The following is a 26,875-nucleotide window of genomic DNA, read 5'->3' on the forward strand; positions in this document are numbered from 1 at the left end:
TGACGCTGACATGGCTCTGAGTAGGGTCTTCTTCCTTCCAGGATTTAATTTTTCTGTTAGTCCCAGAAAAAAAAAATGAGCTAATGTTCTCTTGGGATTAAACCATGGTTTGCTAAATTTAAAAAAGATGGAATTGCCCCAGACATGAATAGATATAAACTGGACAATATTTTAATACACTTCTGAACACTTGCATGAGTAGCTTCATTGAATTCAGTGGGATTACTCATTCCAGTAAGGACTCAGCTAGCACAGTAGAAGGTTACAAGTTTAGTTCATCATTTTTGAGACTGTAGATTGGAGAATGATGCAGTTAATATACTTTAGCCTGAAGTTCTGGTGATTAAAAAACCACATATTTAAGAAGAAATAATCAAAAAGAGTACTTTTAATTAGAAATTTCTATGACTATCAATAAATTGTTTTGAGATCCTTTGTCAATGAGAAGCGTTATATAAATGTAAATTTTTTTCATGGTATTAATATTATTGATCTATTTAATTGAAAAAAACCCCAACATTTTTATTGTATTTTGATTAGAAAAATGCTAAATATGAAGGGCCAAATACTTCTTGTTGAAAGCTTTTGAAACTCACAGCATAAATGAATCTGGCACTAATATCTAAAGGACACTAGATTTGCGCAGCACAGAAAGAGGAGACCAAGGGTGACCTTCTTGCTGCCTACAATGTCCTCACATGGTCAAGCAGAGAGGGATGTGCCCATCTCTTCTCTGGCGTCCAGTGGTAGGACGTGAGAGAACAGGTTAGAGCTGCTTCAGGGGAAGTTCAGATAGGATATTAGGAAAAAATTCTTCACTGAGAAGAATTTCACTGGAACCAACTCCCTAGGGAAATGGCTAAGGCTCCAAGCCTATCAGTGTTCAAAAGGTGTTTGAACAATGCTCACAGATAAAAGGTTTAACTTTTTGGTTGCTCTGTATGGAAACAGCATTTGTGGGATTGATGATCCTTGTGGGTCTCTTCCAAGTCAGCCAATTCTGTGATGCTGTGGCCCTAAATATCTATTACATGTTACTGAAAAGAGAAAGCAATGCCATTTAAGCATAAGAAATATGATTTTCCTGTATAATCCAAAATCTCTGCCTTCCTCACACTCTCATATCCCATATTCCTTTGTACGTCTGGTTTATTTTCAAGCACCATTTTTGTAATTTAAATTTTAAAAGGGTTTTAAAAAACTTTGTCTTGTTCTCTTGTATTAGTTGACTCAACTCCATGAAAAAATTGTCACCAATATGTTTTCTATAGAAAAATGCTTTCTTATAAGACCTTTACAGGGTGGAAGAATGTGAAACGTTTTTTCTGAAAGGGCAGGAAATAGCTTAAGATAAATATGTTAAGAAAAAAAAATTCCAATGAACAGTAGGAAAAACAGTAAAAATTTAGACTTTTTTTCACTTATTTCAAAAAGCAGGTGATTGGACTAAAAGTCTGATGAGGAGGGAGAAGTGGGTGTTTTGAGACAGTATCAAGACATAGAATCATAGCCATACAACTTGTTCTGGTTTTGTAGTGATACTCAACAGAAGGATCAAAGAACTGATCTCTGCTAATACTTTCCTGCATTTACCTTATGAAATTAGTAACTTGTTTTAGGAGTCTCACCTTAACCATAAGCCATTTCAGACATATGAAGCAAGACACAGATGAGTAGTGCAGAAGGAGAAGTGAATGCTCCAGGGAGGCCTGAGCAGCTTAAAAAGGAGCTGAGGTATCTTGCCCACTCACTTTCTTTGGTTACAAGATCCTGCAGAGCCACATACCCGAGAGAAGAGTTTCCCACAATGAAATGTGAAACATCCAAGCAGTGCTTACAGTGAGTGAAACACCTGTGCCCTGCTTTCAGGACTCTCCAGAGTGACAGGATGTAAGGGAGAAATCTGTCACTTAAGTCATATGGCAAGGAGGAGGGTTGCTGGGTGAGATAAACCTGGATCTATCCATAAATGGACACTAGAGATCACAAGGGAGGTTACAGAGCTGGAGGCATTTGATGCTGGCTGCACCCTGCAGTGCTGATTGCCACAGCAAGCTCCTTGTTCTGGCTGAACATGAGGAAATTTAAAAGCCCTGTTTTCTGGAACGGGTACTAGCCTTGGTGTTTTCAGGACAAAAGATATCCCTCTTATCCACAAAGGTAAAAGTAGAAATGACAGTCCACATATAGGCCGAGGTGTAACGTTTAATGCAAGGCATCCTGTGCCTCTGACACTGGGCAGCTCTTCCACAAGCTGGCACTCTCCACAAAATGTAGAATGTCCTACTCACCACATACTTTCCCTACTTAGGGATTATTTAGAGTTCTCCAAAATCAAAGCACCTTGAGATGAGATTTGAATAAGGATAGGGCAGTGCATTGCTGCAGAGCATGGAGGGACTGGTTTCAATTCAAGAACACATTAAAGAAAGTGTGAAGAGGAGCTGAACGGAGGAGAGGCGCTATTTTGGAACACATCCTGTGCATTTGCTTGCATCATGCAGTGAAAATCTCTTTCACATCAGATACCACCCTCCTTGATGTCTGCTTTCATTTTCCATGGTGTTAAGTAGATGTTCTAAACCAGAGCAGCAGAGTTGACACCAACCAACCCCCCCACCCACCGCCAAAAAAAAAAAAAAAAAAGACACACAATCAGTTCTAGCAGCACTGGTTAGACCAACTAAAATCAGAAACAGAACTCTCCATGCAAGAGGCAGCAACACACACGCATATATATATTTATTGTCAATATCCACACAGTAGTCTTGAAACCCAAACCTAAAACTCTATATTCCTTGAATTTGTATCATAAATGTAATATGTTGCTATTTAAAAATTAAAAACTATGTCAGCAAATACACAAGTAAAAGTGGTATGGAGCTTTTACTCTTATATTCATTCATTGAGGGAGTAAGGTAGTAATGAATGTTCTTTGGATGATGCTTATTACTGTTTACAGTAATAACAGATAAAAGATAATAACCATTTAGATGTTAATAATTGCAGTGAAGATTGTCTTGAAGGAACAGAATGTCCCAAGAGACATTCAGAGATTAAATTAGATCTGGACTGAAAACAAATTACCTTTGTCTCTTTGAAAAGAATCACCAAAACATTTAAGGATGAATTTGCTGAATTTACAATTCACAGGTGATTCCATTAGATAATGAGAGTTGATTATATACTAATGTATCTGATGATCCTATAAAAGGTGAAATTGTGACAATAGTGACTAACAATACAATACACTGGCAGCCTTCATTTCCAATCCTAAAACCAGAATCAGGATCCTTCCTGTTTAGGAAACACTGTATTACATTATGTTATGAAGCCTGATCTTGATTTTACAGACTAGATATATTAGAAAAATATTTTTGTGATTTCAAGTGCTTTGGATTAGTTTCTTTACTACACATTCCTAATCCACTGATCATTTATAACTTCTCTAAAATCCCCAACAATGCTTTGAATTATCATCTTCTACCTGCTTTACTAAATCACCTGGCTTAAAGCTGAATCTGAGATGGCTCCTTCCCAAGGTCTATTTCAAGGCACTGACTCTGCATCAGGGAAGCCACAAATTCAGGCAGCTGCTAACATTTTTAGCACCAACTTTTTTAAGAATGTAAACCCACTTGATACTGGTCAGGCTAAGAATGGATGAACATGTTGTGAGAAGGACTTTCTCTCTTTGCCTTAGCCTGCCTCAGGCTGGCTCTGTTAGCTTTCCCTTGGGTCAGCAGTCATTCTTTCCTGCTCCTTTCCCAAACACCTACAAAATTATAAACTTTTGCCACAGCTCCTCTCAGTTTTTTTGGGTTTTAGGGAGACTCCTCCTTTCTTTACCATGTTCAAGCTTTTCCATATTCTACTACTATCCATTCTTTCATATAAAACATATCTTGAATCAGTAAACTTTTCATCAAACCCACTAATTCTTGAATATACACAATCTGGTTCATAACAGAAACTCACAGAATGTTCTGAATGGCAACAGCATTACAGTGCTCTATGCTATACTTCAGTAATGTTTTGGTTGATTTTATTTCCCAGCCTACTTCTACAATTAACTCAACCGTACTGGCTGGGCATAAAATCTTCTTAGATACATAGTATTTTTTCCTGTGTTAAGACAGGCATACATTTCTATGTTTCACCAACTGCTATAAAATTAATTAGGAGAAATGAAACAACTCCTCGGGTCTACCGCCATACTAAAATGTAGACCTAGTCTTGCCCACAGAAGCTGTTATAGGAGAAAGAAAAATCCTGGGGAAGGAAAGGAAAATCCTCTCTTTCTGTGGAATATTCTGATCTACATGCAGAAATTATCTGCCAAATCTAAGTCTTCAGTAGAGAAAATGTAAGTTATTTGTTGAACAAATGACGTTGGGAGGTTTCTGTGATACCATAGCTGAACAGTAGATACAACACAAAGAATGAGATAGTAAAACAAAACCAAAAAACCTCCAAAAACAAACAAACAAACCCAAAAAAACCCCCCAACCAACCAAACAAAAAAAGTAATAAAGCTTAAAGAAATTAGAAATAATTATCTGAATAGAAAATAAGAAAGGAACTGGAAAAATAGAATGCTCCTAGTTGTCAAATTTTTGGATTTTCTAAGCAGTTTTTTTCCTATGACTCAGACAATTAAAAGTTTTAAAAAGCTCTTTGGAAAATAGGTAGTACTGAGCATCTATGCTGAGCAAGGCAAGAGAATTCCTGTGCATAAATCTAGAAATAAGGATATATGGATAGCAACATCTGCCCATTATCTGGAATAAGATAAGACTCCAAACAAAAAACAGCAAAAGCAGCAGGAGATGTTAGCTATAAAAGCAATACAATCCTGATTTTTTCCTGACTAAGGGAAAGACATCATTTAACTTCATTGGGTCTAGGATCTGACACTAAGTCCTATTATACAGGCCAGATGTAAGGAATTTATTCCCCTTAGGAGAAAGCAGGAGAAGCAGATGGCTGTTTCTAGCAAACACATTGCAAGCCATAGGAAGAGCCTTTCTGTATTTCCTGTGAGAACTAAAACTTCACTAGAAATAAGAGCATCCTTAAAACCAATGCATTCCTTTAATGGCTCAGAAAACAATAACCTACTTATTATCTCATCATGCCTAAAGGTATTAAACATTGTATGCTGGATTTGTTCCTTTGCTTTTCAATTCTTTCTGCTCTTCAGATGGTGGATGGTCTCAACTTTTGTACTGCTGTACCCTAATTTGTTTTCAATACCTCAGTGTTATAGCGTTCACTCTGCAGAGCACATTTAGCTTTAAGTGGGTAAGTCCCATTTAATTCAATGGCCAATTGTGTGCTCAGATAACTTGCTGAATCTAAGCCATTTGCACCCACCAATAAAAAGTAACAAGAAGTAACCCTTCTCTCATTTGGGGCCTGAATGTTCATGTGTAACTCAGCAAAAATGATGACATTTGGAAATATGGTGCTTGTGCTGCTGCATTACTCTTTTCACCTTTTGCTGAACAGAGGTTGGAAAATCCCTATCTAACAAAATAATGCTCCTTGAATCGCAGCTCCTTTTTTGTTTTCATCCTCATTGCACTAACAGTGTCTGATTATTGTTTACATTAAGGCAGCACCTTAGAGTGTTCATCAGTACCAAAACTGTACTGGAGAAAACTTTGTATTTGCTGTATAAACCTGCTTTGATGGCAGTCCACAGGATGTGTGCTGACAGCAGAGTGTGGCTGAGAACAGCCCCTTGTGGTGCAGCAGTTCCTGGGGTAACCCACAGGCCAGTGTGTCCTGGTGCAGCCTGTGACCAGACTGCAGGAAGGATCTGGGCACTTTCAGGGAACATACATTTTATACAAGGGTGTACGGCTGCTAAAATAATAGCAAAGGGGATACTGGGAATTGCCAGCCCTGGAAATCGTGATTTATTTAAAAACAAGTCCAGGGAAGGTATTGCTTTTTTGAAATTGTGCTGCTATAAAATATCCTCTTGAAGCTCGCTAAAGTGAGATCTAATTTAGGGCATGTCACTGCATCCCTGCTTTACATTGTTCTCTGTAGGTGTTACAGCAAGAGTTACAAAAGATAACAAGTTGCCATCATATTTTTCTTATGACTAACAATATGGCTTAAAGAAAAAGGAAGGAAACCTTTACTCTGATATTCTTTTTCCCTGGGGCTTATAAAAAACAACCAACCCTGTAAATGCTATTTTCATTGCCTTGAGTTTTATATCCTTTACACCTAAACCAAGAGGAAAATGTTATATTGTGCAAATAGGATTTCAGTGGCAGCATTAGGAAATTCTCCCATTTCAAGTTATGTCGAGGAGGTTTAGATTGGATATTAAGAGAAATTTCTTCACTGAAGGGGTTGTCAAGCATGGGAACAGGCTGCTCACGGAAATGGTTGAGCCACCATCCCTGGAGGTATCTAAAAGAAGTGTAGATGTGGTGCTTAGGGACATGGTTTAGTGGTGGACTTGGCAGTGCTGGGTTAGCAGCTAGACTCAGTGATCTTAAGGGTCTTTTCCAACTTAAACAATTCTATGATTCTATGTGTGATCTACAGCAGAAAAGATAGCTCAAGATCCATCTACTGTGCCTGGCATTATTTAAACATAGCTCTATGTGTCCCTCCTTTCCTGCAGGATTTGATACAAAGGACAAAATGGGGCTGGTAACTCTCAGACAGCATTTCTCAAGATGTCAGACTAGAATTAGTTGATCCTTAAGTGGATAAGGATGATTCATTATCTCATCGTGGTTAGGTCGCAGTGTACAATCAGTCTGTAAAACCAACTATGTTATGCTGAAGTCCGTTCATCTAGCCTAATATCAGAATCTGAATTTTCCCACAGTGTTATTAAATTTTCTCGACTGGTTGTCATCCTGAGAAAGGCTTTGTTCCAGCCATGGTACCAAATGATATTACTTCCTCACTTATTCAATAGCACATGCTAATCGACTCAGTGAGAAACTTACATAGGACAGGAAGAAAGATTTGCACAGTCTGGCTCCTCCTCAGCTTAACAAAACTCATGAAATCGCCTCATCAAAGAGCCATTGGCTGCTGCCAGTGAAATGAATGGGGGGCTTGATGCTGACATTAAACAAGAATGTACATTATGCTTTGGGAAGTCAGGGCAGTGCACAACACAAGGCCAAAGATTACCACTTGTTCCATTCTGCATGAACAAAGCTACAGCTCAGAGAGGACTCAGAAAGACATGGATTTGCTGTGTTCTGAGATGAGGTTATTTCAAGGCTTCTTTCTATATTTCATTTTCTTTTTACCTTTCTGAAAAACAACACTTTTCCAGATGAATTCCCCATACTTTGTCTCAACCCTAGAATGATTGGGTTTTTTCAGCGAAATAGACTAAAATCTCATCACCTGTTTTGATTTATAGGAGAGTAAAATAGTTCCCAAATGCTTAAATAGCGATTTTTTTTTTTTTTTTCTGTAAAAGATTACTTAGATACAACTGAAATTGCAAAGTAATCCCTTCTATATGACTGCTGTGAACTGGGAAATCTCCTAGCTACTGAAGGGTGGTGCAGGACAAGGAAAGGATAAAGTTATATGAGTCTGTAGTTGTAACATTGAGTTTATGATCAATAGAAAATGTCAATTATTTTATATCTAGATTTGTAAGATTGCAGACTATTGTAGCCATGTAAGAATGGTGTAGCATTAGCATTAGGTTTCTGTTATGGAGTGGCTTAAACCTCATTGAAACTGGTGTATTTATTTAGGATAAGTAAGAAGTTATGTACATTTTTCAAAGGTGAATGCAAGTCTGCTGGAAAAAAGGAAGACTGACATTAAGGAGGGCATTTCAGAGTATTATTTCATGTGAAGGAAAGTGTGAGAAGTGCTAAAAATTGAGCAACAATGAAAAAGAGGAGACCAAAATGAAAGCCTAACCAGACTCTAGTGATACCAGTCCAAAGCAGAAAATGTAAGTCAGGTTGCTGACTAAGACAGTTGACTCTGTGGTCTGGAAAAATGTCTTTGGGATTTTTTGATTAACCCCATTTTAAAGACATGCATTTGTGGACTTAAAAAGGAAACAGAAAAGGAGACAGTCTACCCCAAAGAACAGGAAATCAGTTATGAAGACAACTAGCTGATCCCCCAGTTTCTTCTCCAGCTGGAATAATTCAGCAGAAGGTCAGTTCAAGTTGGACACAACTTTGATCTTGCAGCCCTAGAAGGACAATGAAGTCTTTGTCTAGAAAGACAACATCTAAACAGAATTTCATTTCCATTGCTGTGTTGTGATCACAATTTAAAAGGTTACAAATGCAGGAAATTAAAATATAGCTATTTCACAATAGTCATGACTCCACCAATCTAAATAGAAATGTTATGATTTATATTGTTAAATGTCCATGTTACTCACAAATGCTGGCCTCTGACAACTCTGCTGCGAGGGAAGAAAGTAAATTAGACCTTGTCTTTAGTAAGTGAGCATCCTATTATCTCTAGAACAGTTAAAATTTAACATTTCTACATTTTCATTTTTTGTATAATATTTATCTAGCAGTGGCTTTCAATACATTTCACAGAAAGCAACCTGTTTTTATTACCTTATAGGTCTAAAGAGAAAGAAACATGACTACAACCTTGATTAGGAGTATTGCAAATAGCCAATTATTTTTTATTACTTTTGCTCACTGTAGTCAAGGTAAATTAATGTTCCGAGATAAGAGACTTGACTAGACAAGGAGGGAGGGAGAGAATGGTGTGAACGACCTTCAAGGTGAGGCAGATTGTACAGTGAGGAGTAGGATAAGGTAGAGCAGCGAGTGAAATGGGAGAGGGAAAGGAAAAAAGAAGTGAAAAAGAAAATACTCAGAGAATCAGAGCAACAGGCAAAAGAGAAGAACTCAGCAGCTGCATTTTAGATGGATAAGAGGTCCAAGTTCACTTATTGTAGTAAGAAAATGTAATTTTCTAGGAAGAGAGGATGATTGGAGCCAGTATTTTGTCCTGCAATTGCTCTGAGTATAAGGGACAGAGGCATAGATTACCATTGAAGAAAGTCATCCACAGAATAGCTTCCCAAGATACTCATGCAGACAAAACCCTCCTTTTATATTCCTAAAAGGTACAGGAAAGGGAATACAAACAAAAATGGTACAGGTGTTTCCATGTTACCAGTTGTGGTAGAAATCACAGAACTAAGTATATCCAGTGTTTCATGGATATTGATGGAGGAATTTTGATACAATAAAGAACAAATATGTTTGGATTTTTTCCAAAGTAGGACTTTTTTCAGTCTAGTAGAATCCAAGAAGCTCTACAATCACAAGTCAAGAACTGAGCTGTACTGTGCAATAAGGTCTCATACATAGGATGCCTTTCACCCTCCTTAACCAGTATCTTCTGGCACTTATACCTCCCCTTGTTCAAGGGATGGAGAAGCTCTTGCTTATGACACCCAGACATTAAATTTTCACATCCAGGAAATATACACTTACTTCCTCTTCTCAGCAGGGAAATTCTTCTTCAATACAAGGCACCTTACTGCTTTTTCATATATATCTAAATTTCACATCATGCTCATCTACATATAGAGAGATAATATGTATATGTTTGCACACATCCAAGTAGCAAACTATCTTGCTAGATGATTCACTTTCTTTCCTTATGTAGCTTTACTGAATTACTATCAGCAATTATTAGAGTCTACAAGATATAGACATGGGCTTTGCTCAGAAGGGTACAAGCCTTCATGCCTTTATGACAGCTCTTGACATTTTTACTAGATTGAAGTTGGGTCTTAAGAATAAGAATAAGAATATTGATTTGATTTCATTTAAAAGCAAAGTTTGTACCCTCCATAGCTGATGAAAAAAGCTTAAACCTGAAATCAGTGGGGTTTAAAAGTTCTAAAATGAGAGGGCCAAGTAAATCCCTGCTGTGTCCCCACTACTTACTGCTCCTAAAATGTGATCGGCACATGGATGAGTGCATTCATGTGTGCATATTTTGACTTAGCACCATTTTTGAGCTCGGTTTGTGTTCACAAATCCTTGAGATTGACAATACTAACACTGAACCCTGCAACAAAAGTTGAATAGTTCAAATTTTATGTAGAAATGTGGAAAGGATGTCTCAAAGAAGAAAGTGGCATCTATTATATCATGTGAGGTTTTGCTTGTTCTTGTCAATTTTGCTAAAGAACATGAGAGTGGAAAATTTTTGTCTCATAATCACTGCAAAACATTTTGTGCAATTTTTCCTTTGTTGGCTTTATAAGGAGACTGAAAGTGCATCCACTGAATATAATGCTTCAGATATAGATCTGCTGCTCTCTTGTCATATCTTAGTGATTTTGAACAAGCTCTTCTTTCAGATGCAGATCAGAGAAACAAGTAGGAGGTTGAAGAGGAAGAAAGGAAAAGCAAGACATCCTTTTAAGTTTTTGTGATGAGGACTCAGCACTGATAAAAGATTTCTACTGTTTAGATCATGCAACTTCCTGGTGTTTGAACTGTTTTGAGTACTGAGGATCCTGTACTTGCTATGGCAGGGAGCATTTTCCTCCCACTGACCCTCTCACGCTGAGATTCAAATGTGGATTGCATCTTTCTTATTAAGAAAAGAATGTACATTGCCTCTCTGAAAAGCTGATTTACTGTATGAATTGCATAGAGAGAGAAATTTTTCTAAGAATAACTATATTGCACTAAATGAAGAAGCCAAATTTGAACCACAAATATGGTATTTTAAGAAATAAATAAGTAATATTTTAAAATAAAGAGTTGATAAATGATAATTAATGAAATATTTATTTTAATTTATGATGTTTTTTTAAAATAAGGCTTACTTACCTTTTATATTATTATGCTTTGATGTCACTACACTTCTAATTTCTCCAAAGGAAAACCCCAAATTTTCCCACAAAAAAGGCCTCTTAGAATAGTTCCTTCTAGGTCTCCTAGAAATTTTCCTTCTAGAAGAAAATCAATTCCTCCTGAAGAACTTGTTCTCATTTTACCCTTGCAAGACTATCAGACTAATTTTGAAAGCTTCCTTTACCACCCAAAAAATCTGTAAGTTGATTTCAGTTTTAGAAGCCTTTGAAGTTAATCCACTGCTAGGTATTCTATTCTATTCTATTCTATTCTATTCTATTCTATTCTATTCTATTCTATTCTATTCTATTCTATTCTATTCTATTCTAATTTCAGAAGCAAGAGGAGAGAAAGGCTCAATGAACAATTAAATCAAATACAATCAAATTAAATCAAATAGAAGACTAGATACAATTACCAGTTCTGAAAAATACCACTAGGTAAATCACCTCTTGTTTTTGCCTGCTTAGTCAGCTGCAATCTCTCCTCAGCTGTCTGACTGCAATTTCACTGTTCAGCCATCTAAGAGAGGTCAGAATACCACAGTTAATTCAGTGCTCTGTTCACGTCCCAGGGTACCCCCACTGATCCCTAGCTACAGAAGGACATGGGTAACCAATGGGTTAGTTTTAGGGTTATTGTTGTGGGTGGGTTTTTTTTTTTTCCCCCTTAACCAAAAATGCTAGTCCTATCCAGGAATCATTTTGATACCTTACAGTGCCTGAGCACAGATGCCTCTGCTCAGGTAACTGAATTGAGGCTTAAGTATCACAACAATTATTTTTCTTCCAAGCCCAACATCCTAAAAATGTTGCTCCAACAGCACATGAGGCTGTTCCCATGGGGCTGGCATCTTACATTATAACAGGCTAATTTGATTTGATGAGCATCAAAGTCTTAGAGAACAGCAGAAATTAAAGCTTTGCTTCTGCCTGGAAAGTAGTAACTATTCCTAGAAATCTCTATCAAAAGTACAATTCACCCTTGTGGCTGCACCAACATGTTAAAGCAAACGGAGAAGTTGCTTTCCCTCCATTAACTGTCCTTTACAACCTCATTGCTCAGATTTAATAAGAGTGGATCCCATGCAGAGAATGCATCCAGAAGGATTAGATGAAGGAGAACCACTTTTATGAGCTGTAACTCCATCAAATGCTTATCTGTAGTGAATTATTCTACACCTCTTAAAAAATAAAAGCAAATATCCAAATGCTGCAGCTTGTCCTTTTTATGTTCTCCTTTCTAAATTATTTTCATCTGTTTTAATTCTGTGTAATATTATTGACTTAGTGGACCTCAACCCACTACATATCAGTATGACTAAGAGTGGTATTAGGACTAACAGTTATTTTCCTAAACTTACAGGTTTTTCAACAAAATGTCTTATGATGACTAAAATACTTGCCCATAAAGCCAGCTGTGTTCTGGGCTGCATCCAAAGTAGTGTGGCCAGCAGATTGTGGGAGGTGATTCTGCCTCTCTACTCTGGTCTTGTGAAACCCCACCTGGAGAACTGCATCCAGCTCTGGGGTCCCAGCACAGGAACAGCAGGAACCTGTTGGAATTAATCCAGAGGAGGGCCATGAAGATCATTAGAGGGATGGATCACTACGAAGAAAGACTGAAAAAATTAGGATTGTTTAGTCTGGAGAAAGTTGCTGGGAGACCTTATCACAGCCATTCAGCACTTGAAAGAGGCCTGTAAGAACCATGGGGAAAAACTTCTGAGCAGGGCCTGTTGTGATGAAACAAGGGGTGATGGTTTGAAGATAAAGGAGGCTTAATTTAGACTGCAGACAAGAAAGAAAGTTTGAGTTTTTTTAAAATGAGGGTGGTAAAACACTGGAACAGGTTGTCCAGAGAGGTGGTAGATGCTCCTTTCTTGGTAACATTCAAGGTCAAGTTAAAAGGGGCTCTGAGTAACCTGGTCTAGTGAAAAATATCCCTGCTCTTTGTAGGGATTTTGAACTGGATGACCTTTAAAAGGTCCCTTCCAACCCGAACTATTCTATTACACTATACACAAGAGATGGACAACAGCTCCTCATATTTCAGCAACTAAAGAGTCAGCCTTGGTAGCTGGGAGAAAAAATCCCAGTGGTTTAGAGAGCATGGCAGAAACAAATAAGGGTTTTCATGACAGCATTGACAAGGTTACAGAAGCCAGGAACCAAGGGACACAGCATCCCAAATGTTTTAATATTGTCCATTAGAAAGAGTCAAGAAATTAGTCTCCACTCAGAACATCTGTCCACATAAAAAACTTAAAATTGAATACTACTGTCTTTCTATCTGAAAGCTGAAATAATGCTATTTTTTATTTTAGAATTAAATCTTATTTTGAAGGAGAAAGATTATTTTTCTGTGTGGTTCTAAAAAGAGAAGAATCTGGGATCAGAAGATTTCATTGTGCTTTGCTACTCAGCCATGGAAAAACCAGCTGCCTCTCATATTGGCAAATCAGCTAATCACTGTGAAATAGCAATTGTTTTGAATGGATATTTTACTACAGGTGCAATGAATTATACATTCATTTTGGGATCCAAAGACAAAAAGAAGTTGGGTCTTGGTGGTGGTGGGCCTTTTGGTTGGTGGGGAGGGTTGTGGTTTGTTTTTTGTTTTTTGTTTTTTGTTTTTTTTTTTTTTTTTTTTTTTTTTATTTATTTAAAACTGTTTTCTTTCTTAGGTAGCAATCCATTGGAAACTGCAATTGCTGGAATAGCCTTAACGATTGCCTTAAGAGACACACTCTCTGCAACACTATTGGGAACAATAAAATCAAAGCATCTGTTTCTTTTATATTATTCTGAAGAAAAAGAAGGGAGACAGTTCTAAGGGAGAAAGAGGAAGATGCAGGTATGTGCTCTAAGATCTACAGTCAACATGGGGTATTTTTATTGACCACTATAACAAAACAAGCATGGAGAAGTACCTTCAAATCCTATGCTACACTGTATTTCTAAATTATATAACCTGCAGCCCTTTCTGGAGGATCCATGCACTGTGGTGTGAAGTGATAAAGACACTAACTAAATCAAATAAGTGAGAACAACAAACACTGCCAAGAAAAAGTCCAAATGCGAGCTAGAGTACTACCTGCTCGATGATATACACCAATCAAGAGCGCTGAAGAGCTGAATCATTTGTCCCAAGAGGTTTCAAAATTGCTCTGCAAATTACACATTTAAGAATAAACATCCCCTGCTTTGCAACATATGGTATATTTAGGATGCTGCACAACATCTGTTCAGCTTCACAAAGAAACCTCACACCACAGTTCTGCAATAGGAGGTAAAACAGAAGCTCCGATCTCAGAAACAACAGTCAGGAAACATCTCACCTCCACTGCTGAAACTAGTAGGGAAGTCTTCTCCTGCTTTTGTCAGAGATATCATGAAAATCCTATCACTGATAACTTTTTCTCAAGGTTTTGATGAAGTAATCTTTGCTTAATGAAGTCCATGTAACTGGTATATTCCAGCTGTGCCAGCTGCTCAGGGAATTGCTAGCAATATACTGGACAAGACGTCTTGAGATCTGAGTGAAGCTCTCCATAAGATGAATACCACTACTTTCCACCAATCTCCTAAATGATTTTCCTTGGGCATTCCTTCCTCAGAAGCAGTTTGCAGGGTTGAGCCTCTGTCAAATAACAAAAGCACGTACTCACATTAACAGCTTAATTTCACAGTTGTTTTTACTGTGTCAGTTCCTATTCTTCTGCTCCTCTTCATCTAGAAAGTCTGCCAGAGAACGTGTTTATCTCTCTCCTCCTTTCCTAGGGTCAGCCTGGTGCTATTTTTTCCTTTAAACTTCTGAATAAGCAGGAAAAGTTACTGAGAACTGTGTATCGTCTGTTGTACTGAGCCCATCTGTAGGATGCACCTCACCTAGGCACTGGGTGAAGCAATAGGCAGGCAGTTTCTCCCCTTCTTTATCAGCCCTGAAGATTTTGATCTACTAAACTTCTGATGTGGAGGGCCAGCTAATGGTGATGTAAAGACATGGACTAATACCAGAAGGTCCAACATCGTATGAAACAAGCAGATTTCTTCAGATCAGTATCCTGTCTCCAACCGTGACCCTACATAAACAGCCAAAGGAGAGAAAGGTCAATGATCTGTAGTGCTTCTCCTGAGTATTCTTCCAGCCATCAGCGATACTCAAGTCAGAGATTTTCTGATCCTCATAAGATTTGTCTAGCTAATGACCCTCCAAGTGTTTCTCTCTCAAGTTCTTGTCCACTCTCCTCTTGAAATGCTGTATCACCCATTTTGTAATAAAAGCTTTCTTTGGGAAGAAATTGCACCACTCTATTACTTGTTGCACTAAGAACAAAGATGAACAGAGCATTTCCTTATTTTTCTATGGCTTGAAAGGGTATAACACTGTTGAGGTGAAAAGAAAAATGCTGTTTTTCATGCTGGTGGGGATTCTTTAACTGTCCATCTAGTGATGAAAGAGAAAAGTGGGAGGGGAGGAATATGGAAGGGAAGAATAAGTGATAATAGGAAGAAGAAAGTAAGAGATGGAAAGAGAGTTTTCTGAGCTGAACATTTTAGTCAGAAAGATAAAAGATGGGACAAATACCTGGACTGTTTTTTTGGGTTTAATATGGTAGAGTAAGAATGAACAGGAAATTTTCATTAAAGTCTTCAAAGAAAGGTTATTCCCTATCGTGTAAAAAGCATTGATATGCATGCCTCCTATTAACTCTAATGGGACCTAGACATGGAAATCTTCTCAGAGAACTCCCACTGAGTTTTGTGCATAAACCTTGCAAGAAACTGCGGGTTAATAGACCCATGGGTATAAAACAATTGCATGCTTATTAACCTCTGGAGCTTTTCTTGAAAATAACTAATGACTACTGGGGTTTTTTAGTATAATCATGGTGATGTAGCTATGTTGAATTCCCCCTGTGTTGTTACGTAGAAGGGGGTACTTACAAATATGAAACCACCCAGCAGAGGATTTAGTCACAACTGGTTATCAGCTAAATTATGGCTGTCATTGGCTGCTGAATGTCACTCATATTGTTCAATAATTTGATGCACTTGGTGCTTTTTCCTCAAAATCAAGTACATATTCATCTCTTCATATATATTTATGAAAAAAGAGATTTGATTACTTATCTATGTCATGCCTAAGCCTTATTTGATACTTGCAAATAATCAGAGACTGGATATGTGTCACTGCAGTGTCCTCTGTCAAAGGATGCGTCCTAATATTTGGAAAGTAATGGTCTACATCCTCAGTGGTGTGAAGCTAAAGATAACCAGGAGTCTTTGCCACTTCCTCAGCCACTACCTATTAGCACCAGAAACTCTTTGATGGGTTCCTCATTGAGATTCCCCTCTCTTTGTAGGCCACAGAGTGCATTCCTTAATCTGCTGATGATAACGTCTTAAATAGCAAGAGTGCTTCAAAATCCTATGCCACCTTCAACTTGAAAATGAGATGAATTGAAGTATAGCTGGTAATTTTGTAATCCCCAATACTTTTTGGAAGTAGGAAACTGCTTTTACACTTGATTTAGAAGAAAATAAATTCTCAGGGGTTATTTATCTTTTACAGTACTGCTCAGGATGTTTAGTCCTGGAGCCTTGTAGACACCGTGTGAGTTGATCTACCCATCTCTCTGTCTATATTCATTTTATTTTGATCTTCTGTTTAGTATTTAACTATGCAGGGGTTTTGCCTGTCACAAGTGACCAGCTCACCAATGGGTCTTGCATTTTCCTGGTCACCTTATAGGCTTGGTTCTGCTTGGGCTGCTTAGGAAGTCACTGTTTCAGACGAGGTAAGAAAGTCCCAGAATTAGGTGACTACAGCTGAATCCACCAAAACAAGCTTAAAGCAAGAAAAAAAGGTAATAATCTGGATTCTGCCTTGGTTTATATTCCTGTGTCTGTGTATTTTGTGACTAAGAGTATCATGTTGTGTATTATCAAGACAATGAAATGATGACCCTCTCCCTGTAATTTTCACAAAACTAGAAAGAGAAGAGAAGCGAAAACAATGAGGAGAATTCAGGACATTTAGGCTGAACACCACTTCAATTTTCTAACAGTGAGCAGTGTTGGATCTTTTGCAGAGAAGATTTCTCTCCTATTTAGAACAATTCTGCAGAAAGAAAAACAGGAAAGTAAAAGGGTGTGAGCTTTCTGTTGCTGGCTGGGAACCACGCTGGCTGTTCACTGTAGCATCTAGTAGCTTCCTAATCTATACTGCTTCTGCAGCCACTAGATTGCTGCTGAGCTTGATAATGGAACATCACAGCTGAGAGTAAACATAAATCTGTTGACTTTTTTTTCCGTAAGAGCATAAGTCAGCCAAGACCTCCACACTGTAGCAACTAGCTTGGAACAGAAGGTGACAAATGACACAATATCCCCATGGAATCAGGCTGCAATCTGCTAGGTGTGTGGTGTCACGGTGCATGGGTCTTTCCGGCTTTGGGACACGCTCTCCTTGTTGTCCCTGAGACTGCACGCTCTAATCAAAGCTTAGCAGGAGTCAAGTGCTACTCTGAAAACACTTCTGCCTTTATTTGCAATCAGCTTTAATGTAAAAAACCATCATTTTGACTCATTATTCCCAAAGCTGTTGAGGCTTCTATGCCTTCTAGTACGTTTGCAGTTAACAGCACCACAATTTACAGCTTTTCTTTGAGTACCTCCACACTCCCATCCAGTGTCGGAGCATGCTTAATGAAAGTCATTTCTGCAGAAGATAAGAACCACTTTTTCTTTACAGGGGCTTTAAATTGTAATGGTATATTAAACCACAACTATGGATTGGAAGGGAAAAAAACTCACAATGACATGATTAGGCATTGAAACACTCAGTAAAACTGTTACTTATAATGAGTAAGAAGATGAAGATGTACAAATAAAAGCACAGCATGTTTTCTTTGAGAGTCTTTATTAATGAGAGGGACTGTGGGGCTTCAGTATTAAACAGCCAATGAAGAGCAGCCATTTACATCTGAACAAATTGATCCTAGCAAGATTAGCAGAGCTGGGGGACAGATTTCAAGCCTCTCATTACTTTATATGGAGACAGATCTTAGATAGGACTGCCTCCTACAACAGTGTTATCCCTGAATGGTGTCTGAGAGGCAATTTCTGTGCACACTGGGTTTTCATGGAGGCCAAGAGTGCTAAAGGGAAATGGGCACTTTGATCCTGCTGATCTGTGATGGAGCTGAAGCATCCATCTTCCATCAATTTTTAAAATAAGCCCAGGTTTTTCTTTCCTTAGGTGGAGCAAATACGAATGCATTTGTTTGTTGTCACACCACTGGGAATTGTACTGAGATTCTATAAATTGTTGGAAATACTTGCATAGTACATTTAAATTATATTTGGAGATTTTCTTTTTACAACAGTGTTGTGCATCAGAATCAAGAATTTTGCAACAGCAGAAGTGGGAATAGCTTTTCATGGAAAGCTGCCAACCTCCTGACACATCTCTAGAAAAAGATGAGTGAAGCAAGAAAATGAAGAGATGTATCAGTGGTGATGGGAGTTTTCTGATTTTTTTAAGGTATATATATAGAATGAAAACTGTGCAAAAGACAGACCAAAATAAGACAATGGCAGTTAAGTTTTTAACTGTAAAACCTTGAAATTTTTATTGTCACCCACACGTCCTCCTTTTGAGCTATGAACCATAATATTAATCTTTACAGGGGGTTCACATAGATGGTTTGTGGGAAGCTGAATGGGCCTCCGCTGCAAAAATATATTTATGTTTTCTGGTCTCTGTAGGAGGACCTAGTAATTCCTTCCTATTTAATCAGCACATACACTTAAAACATGCTGACTGTTTTTGGATTCATAACTAATAGACAATATACCACTTTAATCACATCAAAAATGAAATGTACAATTTAGAAAGCCAAATAGAGCAGTGAAATATGTGATTATTTAATAGAAAATACTGATTTAAGAGCCTCTGTTCTGTTCATCTGTCACTGAATTTTATTTGCAACATACAGTCCAAAGTCATTGTTTCCTAAATACACTGTACATGTAGAAAGCCATTTAATGTATGCAACTTTGCCAACAGCGTTTCTCTAACTGAAGTGCACAATAATATATGCAGGGCCACAAAACAGGAAGTTTAAAACACCGTAGAAACTTTGGAATCATTGCACTACCCCTTAGGAGACTGCAAGAGTGTCTTAACTGGCCAAAATAACAGAGAAAAGAATAGGCAAGAAAACCTCATAGTCAAGTTTCCTGTGATCTCTACAGACAGATTTTCTTACACTATGGTTTACAACTATAATTGCAATAAACAATAGGAGGGGGAAATGGTCTTAGAACCAAATATTCAAGAGGACTAGCATTTTAAAATCAGGTTTATCCAAAAATGTCAAGGTTCTGTTTTCTCTTTTCCTCTTTTACATCCTTTATTGGAGCTGTTTGTACTGACTATATCCTATCTCCCTGGCTGCAGAAGACACAGGACTACTTTTCTGTCACTTGCCTTTCCATATGAGCCAATACATAGACATGTGGTAGGTTGTTGTGATCTGAACCTATTTCAGTCAAAATAATTTTAACTGTGAGCCAAAGCTATCCTGCCACCTATGCTCTTAATAGCCATGCAAGGGGAAAAAGTAGAAAAAAATAAAAGATGAAGAGATGAGACAAAGTCAGTATAAGCAAATTTAAAGAATTTAAAGCAAAGGAGTAAAAGCACTAGGGATTTAGGAAAAAACCCACAAACCTTAAAGACAGACAAGATTAAAAAAGCTAATAGGAGAAGCAAAGGAGGAAATATCAGCTCTGCAAGATCAAGGGTCATCCCACTGAAAGGAGCGCTGCAGACTGACACTTCCCCTGTGACAAGTGCCTGAGCTACCAAGACTGTGCATGATTTCTTGAGTGATAAATATATTAATGCTCAACAAAACAGCATGTTCCTTGTAGGTCATTACTGGAGCATTGGCAAAAGTTAGGTATTTGCCATGTTATCATGGTGGACTCTCAAGCTTATCATCCTGCTTCCAAATCTCCAAGCCTTGCCCAAAGCGCCCGCATAAAAGTCACCCAAAGACATGAGGGTTACAGTGTGACAGAAGGAAATAATCCCCTCTCCTTAAATATGTAGTCAACTACGTTCCATACTTGGGTTTCCCTTTGCACAGTCTGCCGTGAGAACAGAGGCACTGGGATGACTTAGAAACAATTTAATGGTAAGGTATCTTATTTGAAAAATTTGTTACCCTGTTTCTTCTCCCAAAGAGATATTTGGGAATCTCCTTATAAAGTGATAGAGAAATTGGCTCATTAAGAAAGGGGATTATCAGCATGGGTTCACTACACTCTGTCAGAAGAATATGACTACTGTCTTAAGAATATGAGAGTGAATTGATGAGAACATCAGGAGAGAAGCCAGTCTGAAGTAATATAATCTATAATCCAGAAAGTCTTTTGAAAGCATTCTTTATGCAAAGTTAAGCAGAACAGGCCTAGTTTTTGGACTAAAAGTCAGAATAATAATCTGTATAAAAAGCTGACTGCGGAACTGAAAGGCATTTGTAAATAGTGGTAAATCTAATTTTTAATAGAGAGATGTGATCCCTGCAATAGGCAGTAGTAGGCTTGGTTTTACTCAACAGTTTTAGTATGTTAATTGACTGAATAGAGGAACAGGTTTATATGCTGTTTCTATGCAAAAGGAACAACATCAATCTTATTCAATTATATAAATACTAACACTTTCCAGTAATTGTACCATAAACGACAAAATTACCTGCTAAAGTTTAAAAGCATTAGACATATCAACAAGATTCTTCTCCTTGCTTTTCAGACTAGTATAATAAGTTTTACCCTATCAAAGACAGAGACCTCAATGCAGCTGTGGCTGCCTAGCACCTTCAGAATTTGTGCTTCTGAGCTCCTGAAACTTGTGACAAGTTAAGGAGCATATAAATAATAGGGATAAGTTTAAATATTTTAAAATTAAAGTAAATTGTTGAAAGTCCTTTAGATTTCCAAATTCTTACATACATAAATGTTTGCTCTCTGATAATTGTTAGGTTGCAACTAAATCTTCCAGGTTATAAAAGAGATTATTAAAGAGAGCCAGACAATGCACTGTGTTACAGCGCTGACGTTTCAAGAAATGCCACAACACAGAGATGTCTCTGTGAGCTTGTTGTTTGCTCACAGTGGCTCTTCTGAATAGAATTGAAACTAATTTGCTGCCCATGGGAACCTCTCCTCTATCCATGCCAAATCCATATGCTCTGTGTTACTGGAGATGGACCACTCTTCCCTTGGGCTCAGGATGCTACACTGAGCAAGCTTGACAATTTCCATTCTGCTATGTTTCCTTCTAGAGAGTGAAGATCCATAGAGATCATACAACTGGGAATAGCTTTGAAGGAGATAAGGAGGATAGAAACTGCTTCACTTTCCTCTCCTCCCCTTTCTGCAGCCACTTTCACATTGGGTCAGCTTTGAAGGGAGTTGCAGTGAGGAGAAGAGGTGAGAGAGGAACCATCTATGTAGGCCACTGGCCCATGGCAAAAAGAAAAGAAAACCAAAAGTTTTTACATTCAGGCAATTTCAGGATAAGTAAAGGTTGCTGTCAAGTCCAAATGGGTGCAGAAAAATTAGTAAAACTCTTCATTAAATTCATTACTTATTCTGAATCCACTAATTAAAAAATGTTGAAGTTAATAATTTTTTTTTTTCAGAAGGGTACCAATCTTGGGTAGCATTAGAGCAACAGAATACCAACAAACAGAATAAAAATAATTTCATAAATGGATAGAGTGGACATTTTATTGTACTATTTTTGCAGCTTTAGATGCTACACAACTGACAGCTTAGATGATCTCTACTCTCAAAATCTGACAGAAATTGTGTGCAAGGGAAGAATAGCCAAAATTGAGATGGTTCACTTTGACATAAACTCAGTGGTCTCAGTAAAGTTTTAAGTGAAAAGTTGCCTATGGCCCAGAAAATCACTGTTCCCAGGAAAATACTGGACATCACATGAGGGCACCCAAGGCCTATTTGGAGTTGAAGACTCCAGTTCTCTCTGATGACAGATGTAAATCATTCAAGTTTTTAATAGGAATAGGATGCTTTGTGAGAATGAAAAATGTAATTGGTGAGGAAGGATGGAACAATGAAGGGCACTTGTTGTCTAGGTAATCAAGGACACAGTTCTGCCAGCTGAGCCACTGAAAGTGAAGTTATAGCACAATCTTTCACTAATTTAAAGTCTGATTCCATTGTGGAACAATTAATTTCTCAGTTCACAAACAAAAGGTTGACACTTGGATCCCAGCAGAGAAGGGGGCATGATTTAATCTTGCCTTGCAAAATTCTTCTCACACGTTCAACCAAGGGAGTTTGTTTCTTGTCACACATGCATCTATCATTAGTTTTTAATTATCAGTATAAATGGCAAACAAGCATAGATGCTGCTTGGGATAGACCATTTCCCTGTGGGATTTGCATGGCTGCTTTAATCTCATCTATTTTTACATATTGGTGCACAACACTGAGCTTGTGCAGTGGGTTTCCAAAGCATGGATCCTGAGGATGTAGGATGCAAGGATGCTTGAGTGGTATTGAGCACTGGCCTAACTGTACATGGACCAGCACCCTGCAGGAGGGTGGTGATGGGAAGCCAGCACAAAACAGAAAATTATCATCCTTGTAAGGATGATGCTGAGAGGACAGGGCAAACCAGGGAGAGCAATCAGATGGCCAGTAATGTTGAGCCATCTATGCCCAGGTGTTAGGACTTGTTAATAAAACAGGAAGAAATTGAAATCATAGTACATGGATGAAACTGCCACTACTACAGGAACATGATAATCCAGTCTGTAGGTCTTGCAGGTTGGTACTGAGCATGACCAGGAAAACAGGGAGAAAGGGTTTCAAAACATATGTGGAAGTGGTTGCTCTAAGGTCACATGGGAGACAGGAGTCACAGTTGCAAGAAGTTATGAAAGAGAGAAAAAAAGAAGGGGAGGAGTATTTCCCAGCAGCAGCCTATTAAAGATTTTTAGCTGGAAGCAGAGAATTGATTTTTGGGAACAGAATAAAACATACAAAGCTGTGCATTGATAAGAACAGGTAACCAGAAGTTAGCACACCATATTTTCTAGGATGGTACTGTAAAGCAAGAACAATACATAACTTTGCTGGGATGCATGGTTATATACACATACCTGTACCCCCAAGTAACCAGTTTTGTTTTCTGCCAAACAAAGGAGCATTTAATGTCACCTACCTCTGCAAAAGCCATCTGCAGATTCTGCACTTGAGGCTGCCCTAGTTCCCAAATCACCTAACAGTGGAGTGCACAGCAGTGCTTCACACAGTGGGGCAGCAGCATCCCTGGTGCTTCTGCCCTACACCAAGCGTAGGGTAGAAGCTTTTCGGAACACATCACCCAGCTGCAAGGCTGAACATATAGAAAATTGCCAAAAAGAACAAGTATGCTAAATTAGCTTAACCGTAAGGCCAAAGTGGCTTTTGGGATCCACTGAAGCTCAAAAGTTAAATGGAAACAGAACACCATGGGGAAATCTAGTGCTACGAGAACTATTCATTTCTCCCCCCAGTCATACTTGGGAGGGCTAGCTGAAAAGTCTGAATATTTATAAAGTATTGCAAAAGGCAACTGCTAAGTAAAGGACGGTATGAAATAAGGAAAGTAAGGATCAATGGACTTAAACAAAAATAAGTTCAAAAACTGTAGGGAAGATTTAAGTTAGGAATATATTCCAAAGGATAAAGGTGTATTGTTGAAAGCTGGCAGTACTGAGAGACAAGTTATATTAAAGACACAGTGATGAAGTATCCCAATATAGATGAAAGATAAGAAGCACTGTAAGAGAATATTACAGCTGTATCAGAGGATCATAACAGATCTGAATATCAAAAAAGCACTACAAAAAAAGCAGAAACAAGATATATAGCTGCATTTGACTACAAAGGAACAGCCCAAGCATGAAAATATACAATTAAAAATAAAAAACCCAGTACTGCACAAGAGAAAGCTAAAAAAACCAGAATGAAATAAGCAAAGCATTTGAGAAGCACAAGGAAGAAAAAGAGAATACAAACCCCATGCCTAATGGGAAAGGAAGCAAACAACAGCTGCTGTGAAGAAGACTGGGCTGATACTGCATTTTGTTCCATCTCCAGGTAAAAGGTGAAGAACATTTAGAATAAGTAGATATACTTACATGGGTGAGGTATGATGAAATCCATCAATATTTAAAGAACAGTCTTAAAGCAGTCAATGTCAAAAAGTCATGAAGAATGGAGAGATCCTGAGGGACTGAATGAGGAAAATGAAACTTAGCAGAACCTAAGAAAACTACAAAATAATCAGAATACCTTTTTTTTTTTTTTTTTTTTTTTAGAAGAATTCTGAAACAAATGGCTAAGTACTAGTACTTATTTCAAAATCTGAATTTTGTAAAGCAATGAGAAACATTCCAGTGGAGTGGTCCAAAGCAGATTTTGTGAAACCTTTACTCCTGTTTTTTAGTTAGTTTTATTTTACTTTAGCAGAATGTCTGTCCAAACAACTAGGAAAAAACTGTGGCATATGAATCCTGTTGTCAGTAGGATTTCTGACACTATCCTGTATGCCACTACTATGAACATATGAGGAGTGCATGATCCTAGTGTGGATGGGTGATACTGAGAAGAAAACAACCACAACAAAACACAGCCCTCACAAGAACTGTTCCCTAAACGTTGTAAAAGTAGGGCAGACTAGGGGATGACCTTTTTTGGGGTGATTCTTGCAAATAATACCCAAAATGTGACCCTATGCATTATTCTAATAGAATGAAGAACAATACTTGTGGAAGGCATCAGACTAAAGGGATGCCAGAACTGGAATGCAAAGTGGTCTTTGTACAGTGGATAAATATCTGAAATCAGTCTTAGATTTCAGAACCTCAGAGACAAGAAGAGAGCACTGTATTTAGGAAAGAGGAACCAAGAGCTCGAATAAAATCTGGGAATAATTGACCATTCTGCTAATAAGCATCTTCAGTGTTACGGTCCACAAAGCAAATATGATGTTGTTGCAAGTAATCCATTCATCCATCCGTCCATCTATCCATCCATCCATCCATCCATTTATACATTTCATATTGACACATTTGAGATATATAAAACACAGAGGGCTATTTGTAATGCTGATGTGCATTTCAGTGCATAAATGGCTCTCTATTAAAAGATTGGAACAATTTGGTTTAGATTCCACCAGAGGAGAGCTGAGGGAGACCTAAGGCGAACACCTGGAAGGTGAGTGACAGGCAGGAACTGGTTATCAGAAGAGGATGCAAAATGGTCTTTACTGGATGCTTTTGATAAATCAACAGGACAAACATCTTTTGAGAGAAGGTCATGGCGTAACAGGATCCTGGCTCTCTGTGGAAGTATGGAGAAGATTATTTCTCAGGAGCCTTTCAAGTCTTCTACACCTGTGATTCTAGGCTCAGGTGTGAACAGGACCCTCTCCAGAACTTCTTTGAAAGACAAGGCATCCAAATGTAGGCTCCTTTGAAAAAATGATTTTTAAAAGTATTTTAGATAGGTCTTGGCTAATGAGTCATCTGAGCAATAGTTGGAGAGTTTTATCTTTCAGCAGGTTAGGATTTCAGCCAAAGACATCTTAGCTGCTTTTGTCTGTTTGAACTCAGGAGTTAGTAACCCAGAACTGTGTGCAGAATGAAAGAAGGAATGGGCCCACAAAATTCTGGGTTTTACTGTTTCTGGAAAAGTAATATCTGCTCTGAGCCAGGGGATGGTTCAGGTGAGCAGAAGTAGAGCAATATAGATGCTCTTGAGAAAAGGACATTGCTATATTCAACAAGTCTGAGGAAGTGCTTGGTCAGAAATGCAGTGTTTCTTTTCGCTGGCACCCATCTATAGGCTTAGTTTTCTTCCACACATCTTTATTAACCTAGCCAATAAAAATTGATTCTGATCATCCTTTCCTCAGTTTAGAACTGGGTCTCTTCTGATGTGGTGGTCTTCAGCATCTTTCATTTTCAGACCTCTGTAGTTCCAGCTCTTGGCAGAAATGCTAAAGTATCTCGGGAAGATACATTATCATTAGTATTTAATCTTGCTGAAGGATGGTTTCCATTGTTGTTATTATCATGTAAATTAGAATTTCAATGCCATGCAAGACTAATAGTGCCATAAAAATTTTTGTTCTAGTACTCTTTAAAAATATTGATTTAAAAGAACAATGAAATCTGATTTTTGTCTTCTGCTTCAAACTATCAATTGGTTCTTTTTAAATATCAAGTAGCAGAAAGTTTAAAACCCTCATATAATGAATGAAGCAAAAGATACAAAGATACTGTCACAAAACTTTACACCATGTAGAGCAATGGCAGAGAAGAATATTAATTTGCTGGTCAGTAAACTTTGAGGGAGGTTTCTGTTTGTTTGTTTTTTTATTTTAAACACTTGGAAAAGCACCTAATTTCAACAAGTTTCTAGAATGACAGTAGAAACAAGGCTTGTTGTGAGAGGTCTTATGCTTATGTAAGACCATAACCTAGGTAGTACCATGCAGTTTTAGGGTATACTGTACCACATCAGAAATAATTTTTAGCTATAACTCTGCTCTGTCAAGAAATGAAGTTGCCTATTCACATTTCTTTAAAAAATTGCTCTGGTAGGTTAATTTTGCACCGACAAGCTCTATAACAGATCAAGTGTCACCTGTTGTCCTCACCTGCTTAGCTTTATTCAAATTAGGTATCTATCCTTCCACAGCCAGCTTAAAGCTGGCATAAAGCTGAAAGCCCACATAAGCTCTTGCTAATTTGGCAGGAATGTGACAGAAATTCAGCACTGAATCTGGATCAAAAATTGTACTGCTGAGCAATCCATTCATGCACACACCTGGCATTAACAATCAGAGACACACGGCTTAAGAAGGCCAGCAGTGTGTGAACTAAAGTCAAAAGGAAAAGAGGTGTA

At 38.0% G+C, this 26,875-nt stretch overlaps 1 long non-coding RNA gene across 1 annotated transcript; it reads left to right on the forward strand.

The window, feature by feature from the left end:
* The first annotated feature begins 12,477 nt into the window (after nt 1-12,477).
* LOC136285826 (uncharacterized) lies at nt 12,478-15,774 on the forward strand. Its single transcript, XR_010719557.1, has 3 exons — nt 12,478-12,569; nt 13,195-13,380; nt 13,555-15,774. It is a non-coding gene; the product is annotated as an uncharacterized lncRNA (long non-coding RNA).
* Nucleotides 15,775-26,875: the final 11,101 nt, after the last annotated feature.

Source organism: Chamaea fasciata, unplaced genomic scaffold (assembly GCF_029207755.1).
Source record: "Chamaea fasciata isolate MVZ Bird 193981 ecotype frontalis unplaced genomic scaffold, bChaFas1.0.hap1 SCAF_2, whole genome shotgun sequence".
In the NCBI taxonomy this organism is placed as follows: Eukaryota; Metazoa; Chordata; class Aves; order Passeriformes; family Sylviidae; genus Chamaea; species Chamaea fasciata.